Here is a 20,568-nt window from a genome sequence, read left to right as displayed (position 1 = left end):
ATTATTTAACACTAAGTTATATATCTGTAATGGCAGAGTGCAAGGCAACATATTTAGAGGCAGGAAGCCTTTTCTAGCAAACTTTAAAACACACTATATAGGCAACTACATACTCTGCCAATGGGAGCAGGCAGCAAGCTTCTCCACAATGCGGGGATTTGATATAACACCCAGAGCTTATAAATATGTTACTCACACAGAATATTTTCCCACTTAGTCTAGATTTCATTTTCTTGCTTCCTGGGCAAATCAAAGAGACTTTCCATGAGTTCAGGAAAAAGCATTCTCCAGGTAGGGAAAGCTCCCATCCTTCTAAATGATTAGCATCCTTATGAATGACTCAGAAGATGAAATAAGAAGAAAGTTACTCAGAAAAGCACATGGCAGCAAGCTGAGACAAGGCAGAAATGTGAAGAAAGATGAAAAGAACGAGTTCATAAAGTTCTTGAATGTAGAAACCGGAAGTGAGGACACTGAGATCGTCTTTTATTCTTGTCTGAGCCCTCTGGCTGACCTTGAGGAGAATGAAAGCAGCGTGGGAAGGAGAAGGGCCCTAGCCTCAACTCCACTCCACTGCCCATCACCCCACTCTCTGCACAGCACCTGGGTTAAGGGTTGGCCACAGCCAAGGCAACACAGACTGGAAATTAAGCAGGCATAAAAATTCAAAGTTCAATAATTTCAAAGAAAAACTCAGCAGAAAAAGCAGCCATCACTGAGGGGCAGAGAGCAGCAGTAGCTGCAATAATACTGTAACCCCCCCTCCACTGACCTAAGGAATGAGCTTTGGGCAGGCAGGGCCAGAGTGCCACCAGGACAAAAATCAATAATAAAAACAAAAACAAAAAACAAAGAAAAAGCAATAAGCCCAAGCTCACGGAGGAGAAGGGGAACCGCTTTCTTTTTAAAGAATTGTAAGAACTTTTCATGGTCTCAGATATTTCCAAATCAGGTTTCAACACAGCCAAAGGGCATGCAATTAAGCAAATGCTTTTGCTACATGAGAGTAAACGCTTTACTTTCTTTGTTGTTGTATAAATCACAACGATGGAATTGTCCTTCTTGAATCACCAATGCAGGCCCCGAAGTGATCTTCATCACTTCTTTCTTAGGAGTGTGTTGGCCTGGTCTCTTAGGAGTTAAGACCTTTGCGAATCTCAGCTTACAAGCTTATCCATAACATGAGATACATCCATCTTTTCCATGTCTTAGAGTTGTTGTCAAAGTCAAAACAGAAAATGTATCATCTATGAGAAATGGCTTATAAACTGAGAGTACATGTAAAAGACTATTATTACTAACATTACGGTTGCCCCCTAAGCAGATCTGGGTTTGCTGTTTATACAATATTAGTGTGACCTTGGATAATACAATAATACAATGTGACTCTGAGGATTAAATGAGATAGTATGTATTCAGACCTAGCACAGGCCCTCGCACATTATATGCTCTGTATGTGCTGGCTATTGTTATCATTATCATCATCATCACCACCAACAACAACAACAACAGCACCACCCTCATCATCATCAACATGTCGCATTTATTTTAAATTATAAATGCCCCCAATTAGTGAACATTCTCTTGCTTTGATTCATGAGCATTTGCCGCTTGTGTTTCCTTTTTGAGCCAATCTCTAAGCCACCAAACAGCATCAGAAAAGTGAGAAATAAGACTTTTACTGATACCCTGAGAGGTTTTTCTCTTCCAGAAGATAAGTAATGAATGAATGTGAGGTTACTTTGAAAACCAAATAATGTACCCTCCATATTGTTATTACTTTTGCCTAGTTTTTATTTTTGTCAACAGCACTCACACAGGTGTTGTCACCATCAAGCCTGGGAAATGCAGAAAAGGAGGCTGGACCTTTTCAACCAAGCAGTCATGGAGCAGATTTTTCATTAGCCCTGGAGCTAGTCAAAGGTAGTTTAGCCACCTGTGGACAACTCAGGTCCATCCCATCCATCACCCTTCCAAAAACTCATAGCATCACACAATGTGAATGCTGGAAAAGCCCTCAGCAATCTAGTCAATCCTTTCATTTTATAGATGGGGCAACTGGGATAAAGAAAAATAAAGGACTTGAACAATACCCAGATAACGAGAGGTGGGACCAGAGCCAGAACCCACATCTACTTAACTCTCAACCCAGTGTTCTTTCACTACCTGGTGCCACCTCTTCTTGCAGTCAGGTGGCACAGTCAGAGCCTTGGCAGGAAGGGTGGCAGGAAGGCAGCTCATGCAGGTGGGAGAAGCCAGGAGCAGCTGGAAATTAGCTGGCAGCAGTGAAGATGAAACATACATGGAAACAATCCCCAGGAACAGATAGAGGCAGGCATGAAACAAGGCAAGAATGGAGCAGACCTGTCCAAAGGGTAGGAAGAACAGACGGGAGCTCAAACCCAGCTGGCAGGGACATCTAGCCAAGCTGTCAGAGACAATTACCTGGGATCCAGACTCATGGGACTCGCTGTGTTACTGGTTCCACATCTCTAGGAAGTCCAGCTCTGACCTGGAGTGACCAGGACTGAGGGATGGACTATTATTCTGAGATATAAACGGTTGACTTTGGTTTCTGATGTTATTTTGATTATGAGTGTTCCAACCTTACCATTCCAAAGGGTCTCATGTAATGAAAGCTTAGGTCAAGGGTGGAAACCACAGGCTAACAGTAAGAGTTTCACAGATCTTGAGTACAAAAGCCTGGAAAAATGAAGCAGGAATTTCCTCCCAACCCTGGATACTGAGAGCATTCACCAGGACTGAGTTTCTGCAAGAGCTGACGATTAGGAGAATCAGAAGGAACTGGTCCTTAATGAAAGGAAATTTTCACGTTTGTCCCATGACTTACATGCAACTTAAAAAATAAATCTTAAAAATCAAATCCTTTTATTCTGAGGCAACTATATAGAATGTGTGAAAGACCACATTTTCTACCTATTAGCATTCCCTGAGTAGAATAATAGCTTTGTGGAGATAAAGAGGGCACTTGGCACAGAAGTAAGAAACAGCACTCCTTGACCAAAGAACAGCAAAGATGACTGGAGAATGGGGTGTGTGTCAGACAGCAACCACAGAAAGGGTTGGAAAAGCAGGCAGAAGTTAGAACTTGGAGGGCTTTGCGTACTAGATGGGGTCCTTTGGACTTTATCACAGTAGATCCTCATGATGAGTCTCAAGCACAGTCGGTCATCATTATTCATACATTTGATATTTGCAAATTCTCCTACTCACTAAAACTTATTTGTAACACCCAAATCAATACCTGCAGTGCTTTCTCTGTCACTCACAGACCTGTGCAGAGCAGCAAACATTTTTGTACACATTCCCAATGAGGTGAAACAAGGTGGTATTCTTTTGGTCTCAGTTTTCATACTATAAACCAGGGCCCTTTCTGCTGTCTATTTAGTGCCACGTTTTTCACATTTTGTGCTGTGTATTAGTGATTCCACTGTTTATGGTAGTCCCCAACTGCGCTGCTGGAGTGCTGCACAGCAAGAAGGCGGAGAAAATACGTGTGTTAGACAGGCTGCACTCCGACGTGAGTCACAGTGCTGTTGGCCGTGCGTTTAATGTTAATGAATCAGTGATAGATATTAAATGTTTTTAAATAGAAACACACAGAAAATAGCGTTATGTATTGATAGATTAATTAAACTTTTGCGACAGAGGCTCACAGAAACCTAACTCTGCATTTTCCCCAGGAGCACTGATTCAGTATTCACTAATTCAGAGTTCTCATCTCCTTTACAGAACATAACTACCACGAATAAAGAGAATCCACTGGACTTAGCACACCTTTGTTTTATTTTACTTTTAAATTTCTATTTCAAAAATGGTGAACCTAAATCTCACAAGGCTGAGACTTGCCCAAGGCCCCATATCTACTAAAAGATGGAGCCAGAACTTGAACCCAAATGGTGTGACCCCCAACTCCCATCATATTTCTACTCTGAAACACTGAAGATGCTAAAATAACAGAAATGCAAGTGTCCAGTAGGCCAGGTCTTAGAAATCTGCAGTCAGCTACACCACAAAACTGAAAGATAATTCACTGCAAGTCTGTAAGGATGCCTAGCCCCTCCTGGTTGAAGGGAATGGCCAGGTAAAGCACTAGAATCCTGCGTGGCTCCACCTGAGCTGGGCTTTACAAAGATTAGACTTATCAGTGGCTTGTTACAGGATCCACAGTTGGCAGTCCCTGGAGGAGCCCAGTGTCTTAACATTCCACATGCAGCAGAGCCTGGTGGCCTGGAGTCAGATAATAGCAGCCTGGTGTATGTACACTTAATGGTCCCTCCGGCAACTCCAAAGCCCTCCTTCTGCTTCCAAGTCCTGATATATTTTTAAGGAAGACTGATTATGAAGGAAATCAATGAAGGGCATGGTATTGTGAGGGAGCAAAGTAAGAAAAGGAGGCCATGGGGTGAAGTAGAACGACAGCTTTCTGCTCAGGCTGTGCTCCTTTGGGGTTCTTAGATGCCTGTTCTATATCCAGCTGGTCTGCATGAAAATGTAGACACAACTCGTGAGTGGTGAAGTGTGTGTGTGTGTGTGCGCGCGTGTGTGCGTGCGTGCGTGTGTGTGTGTGTGTGTGTGTGTGTATGTTGGGCAAATGGGGTGAAGGGAACCAAAATATCAGAAGAAAAAAAAGAAAAAATTTCCCATCTGCTATATTAGTAATTGACCATCTCTACAAGATCCCCTTCAAATCTGCCCAAATTTGTTCCTTCAAAGAGAAAAAAATCAAAATTGAAAAGCGTCAAACTAGACAGCAGCAGCTCCAGGTTAATCATGGAGTTTGTCTTATCAGCCCCAGCTTCTCCTTCCAAGATTTTCTGCCCCCTCTCAGACGCTCAGGACCCCATGGTCTCACCCTATGTCCACCCTCTAAGAAGCATGGGATTTATTGTTTAAAGGCACCCTGCAGGCCAGCTAATCAGAACACGTACCCAAGGCAGGGATATACACTTTGGCACTATTAAGAGGGTCTTTCGACCTCCACTGGAACACTGTCCACCCTGTGAAGTTGTGGGGGAGGGTTCCTCTAATGACAAGGTCAGCAAACTATGGCCCACAGGCCAAATCTGGCCGGCCACCTGCTTTTGTAAATAGTATTTTATTGTCACACAGCCATGCTTATTATGTATTGCCTATGGCTACTTTCATACTACAGTGGCAGAGTTGAGTAAATATGACAAAGACTGTATGGCCTATAAAGTCTAGAATATCTACTATCTGTCCCTTTAGTGAAAAAGTTTTCCAGATCCTGCTTTAAATGAAATGGAAGGGTCTTCTTACATTACACTGAAATCTGCAATCTGCCCTGTTGGCCATCATTCTCCCCTGGAGTGCCATGGGAGGCTATGTCCTCTTCCATCAGACAGCTCACCCCTGTTCACCATCAGACAACCCTTTGGTTATGTATAATCAATCACTGTGGTTTGCTCTTGGTTCTCTCTTCCCTGAGATGGAAACCCCTGCCATATTCACTCACTGCTTGTATTTTAGAAGGGGACCAATGCACACCCATGCCTGATCATGCTCTGCATTCTAAGGAAGCTCTGTATTTCTCGTGCCCACTCCCTCCCCTCTCCTCTGCCCCAGAAATCTTTAGGTTCTTAAACTTAAGTACTTAAACATATAGTGCTAGATATAACTTGTACTTATTCAGTATCAATTCCCTTTACAAAGAACCTGTCTGGTGAGATTTGCTTTGCCTATTAATCAATTTGCAGCCCCTAGCCAAATGGGTAGGGTAACAAGCAAATGTAGACAAGAAGGAAAAAATGTTTGAATTCCATTTGGCTGGATATTAGAATCAATGATTGCTGTAGAGAAAAAAAAAAAAGACCTTATAGACCAATTCTTTTACTTGCAGAGGAGTGAGCAGAGACCCAGAGAGCTTATAGAACTTGCCCAAGGTCACGAAACTGAGCAGTGGTGAGATTTAGACCAGAACTCAGGTGTTCTGACTCCAGGATCATTCTTTCCACTGTTGTTTTTATTTTCACCTCTCCATATGACTAATTCCATTAGAGCCATAGCAACAAATGTTTTGGGCATCTCAATGAACATAACTGGGATAAGAGAAGATCTGTTCTAGGCCATATTACCCTATATACAAAGATTCCTCTTCATCCCACTTTCCCCCAACTCTCTGAGGCTTTGGAGTCAGGCCTGCGACAGTCAGAAAAAATCATCAACATTTATATAATTTACTGAGCACTTACTATGTACCAAGCAGTCTGACAACTGCTTTTACACTGATCATCTCATTTAATCCTTACAACAACAAGAAGGTATTATTATTATCTACATTGTATGACTCAGAAAACCAGGTTTTAAAAGAGCTAGCTGAGTGGCTATTTGGTGGAACTAGGATCCCACAACCAGACAATCTGACTCCAGAGCTGGAGCCCTGTGGCCCCCATACTCTCCTCCTCCTGTTGTTGAAATCTCACTAGAGCTTATTTACTGCATGACACAGAGCCAAGTCTTTTCACAGAGGCATTGTTTGGTTGTCCTTTCCCTAATGCTCTTCATCTCTTTCTCTTCTTCCATTTTCATGTGCAGTCAAGCAATGATTTTTTTGTGCAATCAGAAAAGATCTATAATGGACCCATTACAAGTCTATATTTCCTTTTCCTGTTTCTCCTCTTATTTTTCTCTCCTTTCATTTTTTTCTTCTCCCTTTAATGGCTTACATCTGCCTAAAGTGCCCACAGGTATTCCCAGCTCAGACAAGGCACGCAGGAATAAGAGTTTGCTCTGCTTTGGATCCTGTTCTGTTAAAGGCACAGGCCACGCTACTGACCCTACCTCCTCCACAGCAGGCACCTGACTCTGGCCTGACAAACTTGGACCCTGAATTCAGTTCTGCTCATATTGGATCTTTCTACACCACACACTATAAGTGATGCTGGAATATAAAAAGAAAATACACTCCCTGCCTTCCTGGAGTTTACTGCCTGGTGGGGGTCAGGGAGACTTCCAGGCAAAGAAAAACACTTAATCTGAGTACTTTAGGATCAGCCAAACCCAGAAAGAGAAAGAAGGTGTGGGTTCATGTAGAGGATCTAACATGCATGGATCCTCAGTCTAGGGTCCACTGAACATGGAGGAATCCCTTGAGACTATTCACGGGGTAAGACTAAGAGTCCTTTACTCAGCCATGACTCAGCAAGCGTTTGCACTGTATCTTATGCCTTTTAAATGTTATCTCATTAATTCTTTACACCGAACTACTGGGTAGGTAGCATTTGCCCCACTGTATAGATCTTATGGGCTTAGAGAAACTAAGTTCCTTGCCCAGTTTAGGAAGATAAGAAGTGACTCAGGTGAAACTGGAAAAGTGCTTATTCTGATTTTCAAGTCCATGCTCCTTACCTCTACATACATTTCTGCCCTCCCTGGAGCAGTGTGATCTTCTCTTTTCCAACCTGAGATATACTGACCCATTATTCACTGGGAGCTTTTATAAGAGGTGAAGTTGGGGGTTGAATATGCTCAAAAGGGTTACATGAACCCTGAGGGCAAATTGTCAGGAAGAGCATGGGCAGTTGTGCCCTCCCAGCGGCATCCCCCCTCGAGAGGTGCTCGATGGCACAGCAGGAAAAGCACATGGTGTTCAAGGGCAATGTACCGTGTTTGTGTCCTCTCCCTCTGCCACACTTTCCAAAGCTGGCATTTCTGCAGGGCCCCTTAGACTGGCTCTTGGGGCCTGTGTCTCCCTCCCCACCATTACTAGGCCCCTGCCTTATGCCTGGATGTCTGGATGCCTGCCGATGTACAACAGGTGGCTCTGCAGTCCCTCAGGGCTCCCAGCACCCCTGGACTCCAAGCTGAGCTCCTGACTGCTGGCTCCAGCACAATCTTGGCCTGGAAATTACCAACTGCTTTTGGTAATGACATGGCCAATGATGGATAAATGCTGTACTCCTTCCTCCAGATCCCTTACTAAACTTAAGTATCCAGTACTTAAAAAACAAACAAACAGAAACCCCGCAAAGCACAAAGTCAGCAGGTTTACAATAATTAAACAAAGCCCTGCAGGCAGAGCTGATGCAAAGCCCATGTCCAGAGCAGTGAGGGAAGCTGCAGGTTGGAGCTTGTGTTTGCACCTCCCTTTGGGCCCAGCAGCTGGGGCCTGGCCATGTGGGTTTGAGGACCAGCTGCAAGATGGGGAAACCAGGACTCCTTAGAACAGAAGCTAGGTGCTGAGACTAAAAGAGTTGTGTGAGGCCAATAAACACTGGGCTTGTTTTCCCCTAAAGGCCCCCAGGGTATTAGTTATAGTCAGAACAATTTTCTTAAATCCAACTCTGTGTTTTCTGTCTGCCAGTCTTATGTCTGAGCAGCGTTAAGTTCTGGGAGACGTAAAAGTTACCTGTGGCTGGCACCCGACACTTGAGAGAGCAGAAGAGTTTAAAGTCAGAAGAACTGGATGAAGCAATGTCTCAGTCACTTGCTGGTTGTGGAACCCAGGCACAGCCCAAATCTCCCTGAGCCTGTTTCTCACCTATAAGATGAACAAAAGATGTATTACACAGACATGAAAACCCTATTGTGAGAATCAACTGAGTTAATCTATGCAGAGGGCAGACATGTAGTAGGAGCTTAATCCCCTTTGGTGAAGACTTACTTGTTTATATGTCAGTTTTACATTCAGAAAACTATCAGAACACAACATTTATTGTATTGTAATTATTACTTTATAACTCCCTTTTCCTATTTGATTTAGAACCCCTTAAGAAGAGTTATTCACCAAATGTTTGCTGAATCAGTGAATGAAAAGATGGAAGGACAAGAAAAGGAGAGAGCAGTGGAAAGAAAGATTTTAATAAATATATATGGGAATTTCCTTCTAGCTACTATGTATTCCCCTCAGCACATGGATGCATGAATCCATTTAACAAACATTTGAGGGGGGGGCACATTTGCTGTGTATTAAGTGTTAGATATACAAAGAAAGATAAAAAAGATACTCCAAGAAAAATGAAAAGCTCTCAGGAAAATTATGGTCCAAATATGAAGCAGCTGGCTTGACAAAGAATAGGAGATCACTGTACTTAAAGAAGAAATGAACTGGATTTTGAACAACAGACAGACTGAGTGGTAAAAGGAATAGGGAGAAAAGTCTTCTCTTAACAAGAAAAATGTACAATTCATAACTTTAGGATAGGGGTTGAGGAGGGGCAAGCACAAGAAAGGCAAAATCCAAATATGAAATCAGCTTAAATACGACATGATTTGGAGCAAGTGGTGGAATGTAATAAAGAAATCCATCTGAGGATTTTCCCCTTAAGATGTACAAGAGGAAAGATATTGCAACTACAGAGAAAGATTGGTAACTGGAGCATAGTATTGTACTTGGCTCTGCAATGAACAGTCAGCACCTCCTCATAAATAACCTCAAAGCTTTGTGTTGGCTTCCACTTTTGGAATCAACTTAGAGTTAAGGCAAAGAAAACTTAATTATAATTCCAAAACATCATGTAGATACTCTCAACTTTAGCAATGTATGATTCAGCTCACAGAAATTGAGAGGTGAAGGAATAGGAAGTAAAGGGAGGCGTAATGAATACCCCAGAAGATATGTATTCTTTATTGTCAGAGGTATATTTCAAGGGATATCTGGATCAAAGGTAAATATATATGTAATTTTGTTATATATTACCAAATTCCCTCTATAGGAGTTGTACCATTTCACATTCCTACCAGCAATGAATGAGAGTTCCTGTTTTCCAGTCCTACTTCCGAAGGATAAAAAATGGTATCTCAGTATAATCTTAATTTTAATTTCTCTTATTATGAGTCAAGTTGCATGAATTTTTTATCATTGAAAAGTTTCTTCTAATTTCGATGTAGTCAAATTTATCTTTTCTGTTATTAAATCTGGATTTTACAGTCAAAGTTCAAAGCAGAATTAATAAGAATATACACAAGTCATAGCAGATTTTGCCCATGTTTTATTCTAGCACTTGTGTGGTTTTGTTTTTCATATTCAAGTCTCTGATCCATTTGGATTCCTGAAATAAATCCCATGTGGTCACTGAGCATAATCCTTTCTATGTTGCTGGATTTAGTTTAAGAATTTTTGCATTTATTTTCATGAAGACTAATGCTCTGTAGTTTTCTTTCCTTGTGATATCATTGTCTGGCTTTGGTGTCAAGATAATACTGGCCCCAAAGAATGAGCTGAGAAGAGCTCTTTTGTCTATTTTCTGAAAATGTTTGTGTAAGATTGGCATATATTTGATTCATATATGTGAATTCATTCAACTAGGCCTGGGCTTTTCTTTGTGGGATGATACTAATCAGAATTTTTTACTCATTGTATGCCTATTCAAATTTTCTATTTATTCTTGAGTCAGTTTTGATATTTTTGTGTCTGTCTAGGAATTTGCTCATTTTATAGAAATTATTGAATTTGTTAGCATAAAGTGATTTATAATATTCTCTTATAATTACATTCATTACATATAGCGATGTCCCTTTTTCATTCCTAATATTGGGCAATTTGTGTTTTCTCTCTTTTTCTATGTCAGTATAGCTAAAGGTTTGTCTTTTAAAAAATCTTTTTTTTGTTTGTTTTTTTGTTTTTTGTTTTTGCGGTACACGGGCCTCTCACTGTTGTGGCCTCTCCCGTTGCAGAGCACAGGCTCCGGACGTGCAGGCTCAGCGGCCATGGATCACAGGCCCAGCCGCTCCGCGAGATGTGGGATCTTCCCGGACCGGGGCACGAACCGGTGTTCCCTGCATCGGCAGGCAGACTCGCAAGCACTGCGCCACCAGGGAAGCCCAAGCCCCGGTAAATTTAAGAAAATTGAAATCATATCAAGTATCTTTTCCAACCACAACACTATAAGAGTAGAAATCAATTACAGGGAAAAAACTGTAAAAAATACAAACACATGGAGGCTAAACAATACACTACTAAATAACCAAGAGATCACTGAAGAAATCAAAGGGGAAGTCAAAAACTACCTAGAAACAAATGACAGTGAAAACACAACGACCCAAAACCTATGGGATGCAGCAAACAGTTCTAAGAGGGAAGTTTATAGCAATACAATTCCACCTCAACAAACAAGAAACATCTCAAATAAACAACCCAACCTTACACCTAAAGCAATTAGAGAAAGAAGAACAAAAAAACCCCAGAGTTGGCAGAGGAAAGAAATCATAAAGATCAGATCAGAAATAAATGAAAAAGAAATGAAGGAAACAATAGCAAAGATCAATAAAACTAAAAGCTGGTTCTGTGAGAAGATAAACAAACTGACAAAGTATTAGCCAGAATCATCAAGAAAAAAGGGAAAAGACTCAAATCAATAGAATTAGAAATGTAAAGGAGAAGTAACAACTGACACTGCAGAAATACAAAGGATCATGAGAGATTACTACAAGCAACTATATGCCAATAAAATGGACAACCTGGAAGAAATGGAGAAATTCTTAGAAAAGCACAATGTTCTGAGACTGAACCAGGAAGAAATAGAAAACATAAACAGACCAATCAGAAGCACCGAAGTTGCGACTGTGATTAAAAATCTTCCAACAGGGGCTTCCCTGGTGACGCAGTGGTTGAGAGTCCGCCTGCCGATGCAGGGGATACGGGTTCATGCCCCGGTCCGGGAGGATCCCACATGCCACGGAGCCACTGGGCCCGTGAGCCATAGCTGCTGACCCTGTGCGTCTGGAAGCTGTGCTCCGCAATGGGAGAGGAGGCCACAACAGTGAGAGGCCCGTGTACCGAAAAAAAAAAAATCTTCCAACAAACAAAAGCCAAGGACCAGATGGCTTCACAGGCAAATTCTATCAAACATTTAAAGAACAGCTAACACCAATCCTTCTCAAACTCTTCCAAATACAGCAGAAGGAAGAACACTCCCAAACTCATTCTACCAGGCCACCATCACCCTGATACCAAACCCAGACAAAGATGTCACAAAGAAAGAAAACTACAGGCCAGTATCACTGATGAATATAAATGCAAAAGTCTTCAACAAAATACTAGCAAACAGAATCCAACAGCACATTAAAAGGATCATACACCATGATCAAGTGGGGTTTATCCCAGGAATGCAAGGATTCTTCAATATACGCAGATCAGTCAATGTGATACACCATATTAACAAACTGAAGGAGAAAAACCATATGATCATCTTAATAGATGCAGAAAAAGCTTTTGACAAAATTCAACACCCACTTATCATAAAAACCCTCCAGAAAGTAGGCATAGAGGGAACTTATCTCAACATAATAAAGGCCATATATGACAAACCCACAGCCAACCTCATTCTCAATGGTGAAAAACTGAAATCATTTCCACTAAGATCAGAAACAAGACAAGATTGCCCACCATCACCACTATTATTCAGCATAGTTTTGGAAGTTTTAGCCACAGTAATCAGAGAAAAAAAAAAAAGGTATCCAAATTGGAAAAGAAGAAGTAAAACTGTCACTGTTTGCAGATGACATGATACTATACATAGAGAATCCTAAAGATGCTACCAGAAAACTACTAGTACTAATCAATGAATTTGGTAAAGCAGCAAGATACAAAATTAATGCACAGAAATCTCTGGCATTCCTACACACTAATGATGAAAAATCTGAAAGAGAAATTAAGGAAACACTCCCATTTACCACTGCCACAAAAAGAATAAAATGCCTAGGAATAAACCTAGGAATAAAATGCCTAGGAATATTTATTTATAAAAATAAATAATACCTAAGGAGACAAAAGACCTGTATGCAGAAAAGTATAAGACACTGATGAAAGAAATTAAAGATGATACAAACAGATGGAGAGATATACCATGTTCTTGGATTGGAAGAATCAACATTGCAAAAATGACTATACTACCCAAAGCCATCTACAGATTCGATGAAATCCCTGTCAAACTACCAATTGCATTTTCCACAGAACTAGAACAAAAAACTGTGCAATTTATATGGAAACACAAAAGACCCCGAATAACCAAAGCAATCTTGTGAAGAAAAATGGATCTAGAGGAATCAGGTTCCCTGACTTCAGACTATACTACAAAACTACAGTAATCAAGACAGTATGGTACTGGCACAAACACAGAAATATAGATCAATGGAACAGGATAGAAAGCCCAGAGATAAACCCACACACCTATGATCACCTTATCTTTGTTAAAGGAGGCAAGAATATACAATGGAGAGAAGACAGCCTCTTCAATAAGTGATGCTGGGAAAACTGGACAGCTACGTGTAAAACAATGAAATTAGAACACTCCTTAACACCATACACAAAAATAAACTCAAAATGGATTAAAGACCTAAATGTAAGGCCAAACTAAAACTCTTAGAGGAAAACATAGGCAGAACACTCTATGGCATAAATCACAGCAAGATCCTTTTTGACACACCTCCTAGAGGAAGGGAAATAAAAACAAAAATAAACAAATGGGACCTAATTAAACTTACAGGCTTTTGCACAGCAAAGGAAACCATAAACAAGATAAAAAGCCAACCTCAGAATGGGAGAAAATATTTGCCAACGAAGCAACTGACAAAGGATTAATCTCCAAAATATACAAGCAGCTCATGCAGTTCAAAATTAAAAAAACAAACAACCCAATTCAACAATGGGCAGAAGACCTAAACAGACATTTCTCCAAAGAAGACACACAGATTGCCAACAAAGACCTGAAAGGATGCTCAACATCACTAATCGTTAGAGAAATGCAAATCAAAACTACAATGAGGTATCACCTGACACCAGTCAGAATGGGCATCATCAGAAAGTCTACAAACAATAAATGCTGGAAAGGGTGTGGAGAAAAGGGAACCCTCTTGCACTGTTGGTGGGAACGTAAATTGACGCAGCCACTATGGAGAACAGCATGGAGGTTCCTTACAAAACTAAAAATAGAACTACCCTACGACCCAGCAATCCCACTACTGGTCATATACCCTAAGAAAACCATAATTCAAAAAGAGTCATGTACCACAATGTTCATTGCAGCACTATTTACAATAGCCAGGACACGGAAGCAACCTAAGTGCCCACTGACAGATGAATGGATAAAGAAGATGTGGCACATATATACAATGGAATACTACTCGGCCATAAAGAGAAACAAAATTGAACTATTTGTAGTGAGGTGGATGGACCTAGAGTCTGTCATACAGAGTGAAGTAAGTCAGAAAGAGAAAAACAAATACCATATGCTAACACATATGTATGGAATCTAAAAACAAAAAAAGAAAGGTTCTGAAGAACCTAGGGGCAGGACAGGCATAAAGACGCAGATGTAGAGAATGGACTTTAGGACATGGCGGGCGGGGAGGGTAAACTGGGATGAAGTGAGAGAGTAGCACTGACAAATATACACTGCCAAATGTAAAACAGCTAGCTAGTGGGAAGCAGCTACATAGCATAGGGAGATCAGCTCGGTGCTTTGTGACCACCTAGAGTGGTAGGATAGGGAGAGTGGGAGGGAGACACAAGAGGGAGGGGATATGGGGATATATGTATATGTATAGCTGATTCACTTTGTGATACAGCAGAAACTAACACACCATTGTAAAGCAATTATACTCCAAGAAAGATGTCAAAAAATAAAATAAAATAAGTATTCACCCACATAATTACTTTCCTTTATTGGAGTCTAAACTTGCACTTGCAGTTGATTAAGGATTCTATATTTTACAACTTTTGATATGATGCATTTATTCCCTCTGCTTTGTAATGTATCCCCACTAAAACTTGTTCAAGGTAAGTGTGACATTTTTAAGACATGATTTTTAAGTGGTATCTGTGTGCAAATTATATTAGCACTTCCACATTGAATTGTTTTTATTTTAATGCATAGTGTCAAACAGATAAATACGTAATTTGTATTCTTGGGAGTAGAGAGAGTGGTATTAAAATTATCAATATAATAACATGCTTAAAATCTGAAGTTCAAGGAAAGTTATGAATATATGTTGGCGTTTTATCTCATAAAGTCATTTTCATCTTAAAGCTAGTCTTGGAATTTCTGTATCAAATAAAATATGTCAGTACCTCCCTTAAAGAGTAGACAGCCTAAAGGTAGAAGATGGAAGGAGACAAGAAAAGAAAACCAGCCCTATTTTAACATTCTCCTTTCTTCTTACCTTGTTGGTTTTCCTCTGTAAGTTCTGCCAACCTGGTTCCTTGACTCTGCATTAACTATGATATACATTTTTATGACTGTTTACAATTTACAAAACACTTTCACATTCATCTCATTTAATTTTAGTCTCACAAAACTCCCAGGATATCTGGAAAACAGTTCTTTTTGTACCAATTCTTCAGAAGATGAAACAGGCTCTGTGGAGTAACTGATTACCCAAGCTGCCTGGCTGAGTGGGGATCAGAGCTCTTTTCGTTCCCCTACTAGCCTTCCCAGCACTCATATTATATCAGGCGCTGACATCCTGGCCTAGCCACCTTTTAGGGTCTCTCTGAGTACCTTCCCTAGGAGCAGATGAGACCTCTGGTGAAGTTGCCTGGAGCAGCTGACTCCCTTAGGAAGAGTATGGACTACAGTCAGAAGACCTAAATTCTGATTCTAGTCTTGGCCCTGCCTGATTCACTTAGCAACATCAGGCCCTTTACTCATCTTGTCTAGGCCTCAGTTCCCCCATCTATAAACTGGGGATATAAATGTGCCCTGACCACCTCACAGGCAAACTATGGAACTCGACATGATACATATATAACATATATGAAAATAGTTTCCAAAGCAGTGGTTTCATTTCACTGTGTCTCACAGACCCCTGGAGACGCCCTCTTTCAAGGTCTATGTCTTGGGACCTCATCATCCTTCGGAGTCAGTGTCAAGTCCCCAGGGGTCCAGCCAGGCACAGGACCTTGAGGGGAGAGAAAGTGCATTGTTGTTGCCCTGACCCTCCCCCAGGGATGACTAAGGAGGCTGCTCCTGGAGGGGCCCTTCCTGCCCTGTCAGTCCAGCTTGCCAGTGGCTGCCCAGTTACATCATGGATCTGGTCTCCCCGAGTGTCCCTGCCTCAGCCATGGGTCGGGGGGCAGAGTTACATGACCTGATCTGATGAGAGCCACAGCTCTGAGGTGCTGGAAGCCAGCCCAGTGCACGCCCCCACGGAGCCTGCCGGGGCAGCTAAGACTGAGAGGAGGGGAGGTAGGGCGCAGCAAGTGCAGATGCAAGCAGCAGCTGTCCCTCCAGCTCCTGTTCCCGGCCCCAGGGGTCTGCTTCCCCATCCTCCTGACCTCCTCAGGATGGAGTCCACTGTGTTCTGCGCTCATTACATGTTTACCTGGGTAAAGCTTCAAACCCTGGATTAGGCAGGTCCTGGCTGGGAAAATCTGCACTGCTAATGAGGGACAGCCAAGCAGTGGGGAGAGGGGCAGTGGATTAAGAAGTCGTCCTGGATCCAGAGCTACAACAGCAGCCCTGGGAGAGTAGAGGAGGCTGGGGATCAGGGAAGCCCTGAGTTGGGAGAGGGGGGCAGGAGAGGGCCCCTGCACTTGGTACATAGTTTTCAGATGTGCTTCTAAGGCTTTACACAAGTGAGGCTCACCACGTATAGGGAGGGAGAGGCACCTGCCACGAGGCTCCCTGCATTTTCATAATGGCTAGAGGATCAAGCCCAGAGACAGGAGGTGTCTGCAGGGTTCAGCAGGCCTGTTGGTAGAGCTGGAGGAGTTGCTGTCTGCTGCAGGGAGCCCCAGCCTTTGGAAGATTTTCATTGTCATCTGTCTAAAGTGTTTTAATAAGGTAATAATACTGCCGGTAATGGCTGGCATTGATGGATACTAAGCATTGCACAGCTAAACCATGTGCACTCAGTATTTCATTTAATCTTCAAAATGATTCTATAAAGCAGGGGCAATGAGAAAACTGAGGCTCACCTATGCAACTTGGCATAGCCTGTAATTACGTGACGCAAAGCTCTGAACTAGGGATGGAGTCTGACTTCAGAGCCTGTACTCCTAAACAGCCTGCTGTTCTGAACTGACTCCCAGACATGAACAGACTCTATTAAATTACATCTGAGGACTCCTTTAAGGAGAATGCCAAAAATATGTCTATTGAGCACCTACTTTGTGCTAAGCATTTCACATTTATTACCTCGTATTCCTCATGACAATCCTATGAGATACTCTTCTCTCCAGTTTACAGATTAGAAAACTGAGACTCAGGGATGGTAAGTGATTCACTCAAGTTATGAATCTGGGATCCAAACCCAGGTCTGTCTGACTCTAGGGTCCATCCTCTTTCCACCAGGCTGATCTGGATGTGTTTATTTGTGATTCTCACTCAACTTCAGGGGCTCCTCATTAAAAAGAGAAGAAGCCCCTGGAGAAGCTATAGGATTATGGGGGAAAGGGATCATAAGTTCAGGGTGGGAAGTATCATTCCAGAAAGGTTTCTACAAATCCCCAAATCCTGAGAGTTACTGATCCACATTTTGAGAATCTTGGTTTCAGAGCCATTAACCCAGAGCTCCCTGAGATATAAAGTCACATGTTTTTGAAAAGTCTTGAAGGGGAAAACATCAGACCAAGAGTCAAAAGAAGTTTGCTCAGGTTCTCCCCTGAATTCTCTGGGGGACTTCCAGTAAGTCAATTATCTTCCCTGGGCCTGTTTCCTAATAAGACCTCCTAATGACCCTTCCAACTCTAGTTCCTCATCCTGCAGTAAAATCTATCTTAGTCCATGAAAGTGGTTCCCAGTAAAGATGAGACAGGAGGGAGGCAGGGCACAATCTTTAAAAGAATGGGGACTTCCCTGGTGGTCCAGTGGTTAAGAATCTGCCTTCCAATGCAGGGAACACAGCTTCGATCCCTAGTCGGGGAACTAAGACCTCACATGCCATGGGACAGCTAAGCCCGCATGTCGCAACTACTGAGCCCCCACACTCTAGAGCCCACGTGCCACAACTAGAGAGAAGCCCATGCGCTGCAACTAGAGAAGCCCCACTCATCCAACAAAAAGATCCCACATGCTGTAACTAAGACCCAACGCAGCCAAATAGATAAATAAACATTTAAAAATAAATAAATAAATAAAAGAATGACATAGCCATTAAGGACATGACATAAACTGGTTAGAACCAACTAGGTCCAAGATGGCAGATGAGTCGATTTCTGCTAGATCTTGAGCCTCAGTACAGCTCATGTAATACATCAGCAAGCTAAATGACACACCCACAGGCACCATGACAGTTCCAAGGCCAATCATAAAAGGCCAAAAAGTGGGTGGTGGCCCAATTCCTGGAAATCCCTGCCCCTTCCCCCAAATAGCTGGAATAATCCTCCCACTCATTAGCCTATGAAATTAACCACCCCTATAAAAACTGACAACCTGGTCCGCTGGGACCTCTTGCCTTCTGAGATGGCCCACACTCTGTCTACAGAGTGCGTATCTCCCTGAATAAACCTTTCCCTTTACTATGGCTCACTCTTGAATTCCTTCCTGCATGAAGCCAAGAACCCACACTTGGTGGCTGTCCCAGGGACTTGCCTGAGACCTGAAACATGACCATCCTCTCGTGCCCCACTTTCTTTCCTGAAATAGAGATGTCCCGACATATTAATTGTGAAGCATACTACAAATCATTTGTTACTAATATTAGGTGTGCCAAATTAGAGATCATTCATGTAACATCACTTTCACTCATGATGATGAACAAGCAGGAAGGAAAGGATGAATTTCAACCAGCGCTAGAATGACACAGATACAAATTATTGGTGCTTCAAGGTTGATGCAGGTAAGGGTCAGCAAATTATAGAGCTGAGGCATCAGGAATGTGGCACAGACAAAGTGCCATTTGTATTGGGTCTTGAAGGACAAGGAACTTTCCAGGGAAGAAGGGCCTTCCAGGAAGAGGACATATTAGATCCAAATGGTCTTCACCAACCATGATACTATTCATTCAGAGCATGATAATCCAGGCAGTATCCTCAGGGGAGACCTCAGGGTTCACAAGCCATAGTGTAAACAGGGCAAGCAGCCTCCCTGCTGCAGGGAGGATGAGTTCTGCAGTTGCAGTTTCTAGGGACTACTGGGAACAGAGGACATTTTCCTTCTTTCAGCAACTCCTCCCAGAGTCTGAGATCCTGCCCTCCTATATTTTGTCTTCTGCCCAGACCTGCTCAGTCTTGTCCAGTCCTGCCCAGCCTTGCCTTACTCTGCCCTGGTCCACTCAGCCCTAGAAGTCCTACCCAGTTCTGCCCAGTCCTCCTGACTTCTGCCCAGCCTGCGTGTCCTTGCCCGCACCTGTTCAGCACAGCACAGCCACGCTTCGCTCCGCTCAGTACTGTGTGGTTCTGCCCAATCTGCCTTGCCCAGCTAAGCCCTGCTCAAACCAGTTCATGTTCTGCTCAATCCTGCCCAGCGAGCCCTGCTTGGCCTAGCCCTGCCCAGCCCTGCCTTGGTCTAGTTCAGGACTATCCTCTCCCCTCCCAGACTCAAAGGAAGCCTCTTTTCTCCAAGATATCCTACTCCCTTTCTAAGGCTATGTTTGGGGACATTATAAGAAATAGCCCTAAGAAACCCACTACTGCATCTATTGTAAGAACTTTGTCAAGGACATTGTTTACTATAGGGATTCTCTTTATGGAAATCCTTGAGAGATGTTTCTCTCTGGATTCAATAATAGCAATTCTGCTTCTCAATTGACTGTATTGTTTTAACCTCAGGACACTGTGACCCTATGATAGTTCCAACTGTAGGGTCTTGCAAGAAAGCAAGGCGCAAATAAATGACACGCCCTTACAAGTGTATAGAATCACAGTGTACATTTCTGCACTAACATTTTTTCAGCTTACATTTTTTTCTTTGCCTCTTTTATTTATTATGATTAACTTATTTTTCTTTGTAATCTACCTTGAATTCTTCTTAGAAAGAAGTTGGGCACAAATAATAAGGAACATTTATTAAACTTCCACTCTATGCAGTGTTGCATGGATGGGGGTCCCCTGCTCTTTCACACACCTGGACGAGGCACATGGAAGAGCCCCCCTGTTGTATGTGGTGCTCCATTAGACACACAGCCCCTCCAGGCAAAAGGAAGAACTCACTCAGCAGGGTGATTGCTCTTATGCAGAACAACCTTGTAAATGCTTAAGAACTGGTTGTATTTGCTTTACGGACTTTAAGAGAATCAGGTTTGAAAAACAGACCTGCAAAAGATAAGTGATTGACAGCTTTAGGTCTCCTAGAAGCAGAGCTCACAAATGAGTAAACATTGTCAGCTCATTGATTACCTTAAGGCAGAGGGCGGGAGGAGCTGAGTGGATATAGGAGGAAAAAAACCCCAAGTGGCATCAACTTGCATGCAATGGGCACAATGTATACTTCAATGTAACATTTACCATCATCAAAAAGGACCAGAATTCATGAAGGTCCCACTAAGTAGAGAGTCTGACGATACAGAGAGTAAAAGAGATGATCTTTACCCTCAAAGACCTCACATTCTCAATGAATAAAGAAGTCAGATACGGCTTCCCTGGTGGCGCAGTGGTTGAGAGTCTGCCTGCCGATGCAGGGGACACAGGTTCGTGCCGCAGTCCGGGAA

At 42.4% G+C, this 20,568-nt stretch overlaps 1 protein-coding gene across 1 annotated transcript in view; it reads right to left on the bottom strand.

Annotated features, from left to right (window-relative positions):
- The window catches only part of LOC113624184 (ALK tyrosine kinase receptor-like), a 497,204-nt gene that overhangs the window by 434,446 nt on the left and 42,190 nt on the right, over positions 1 to 20,568 (bottom strand). The window contains exon 2 of the mRNA XM_027113918.1: positions 8,390 to 8,521. The gene's annotated coding sequence lies outside the window, so the exon portion shown is untranslated. The remainder of the gene's footprint in view (positions 1 to 8,389; positions 8,522 to 20,568) is intronic.

This window comes from Aethalodelphis obliquidens, unplaced genomic scaffold, assembly GCF_003676395.1.
Source record: "Aethalodelphis obliquidens isolate GAN/ISIS:26980383/991018 unplaced genomic scaffold, ASM367639v1 scaffold12, whole genome shotgun sequence".
Classification (NCBI taxonomy): Eukaryota; Metazoa; Chordata; class Mammalia; order Artiodactyla; family Delphinidae; genus Aethalodelphis; species Aethalodelphis obliquidens.
This window is presented reverse-complemented; position numbering and strand designations above follow the sequence as displayed.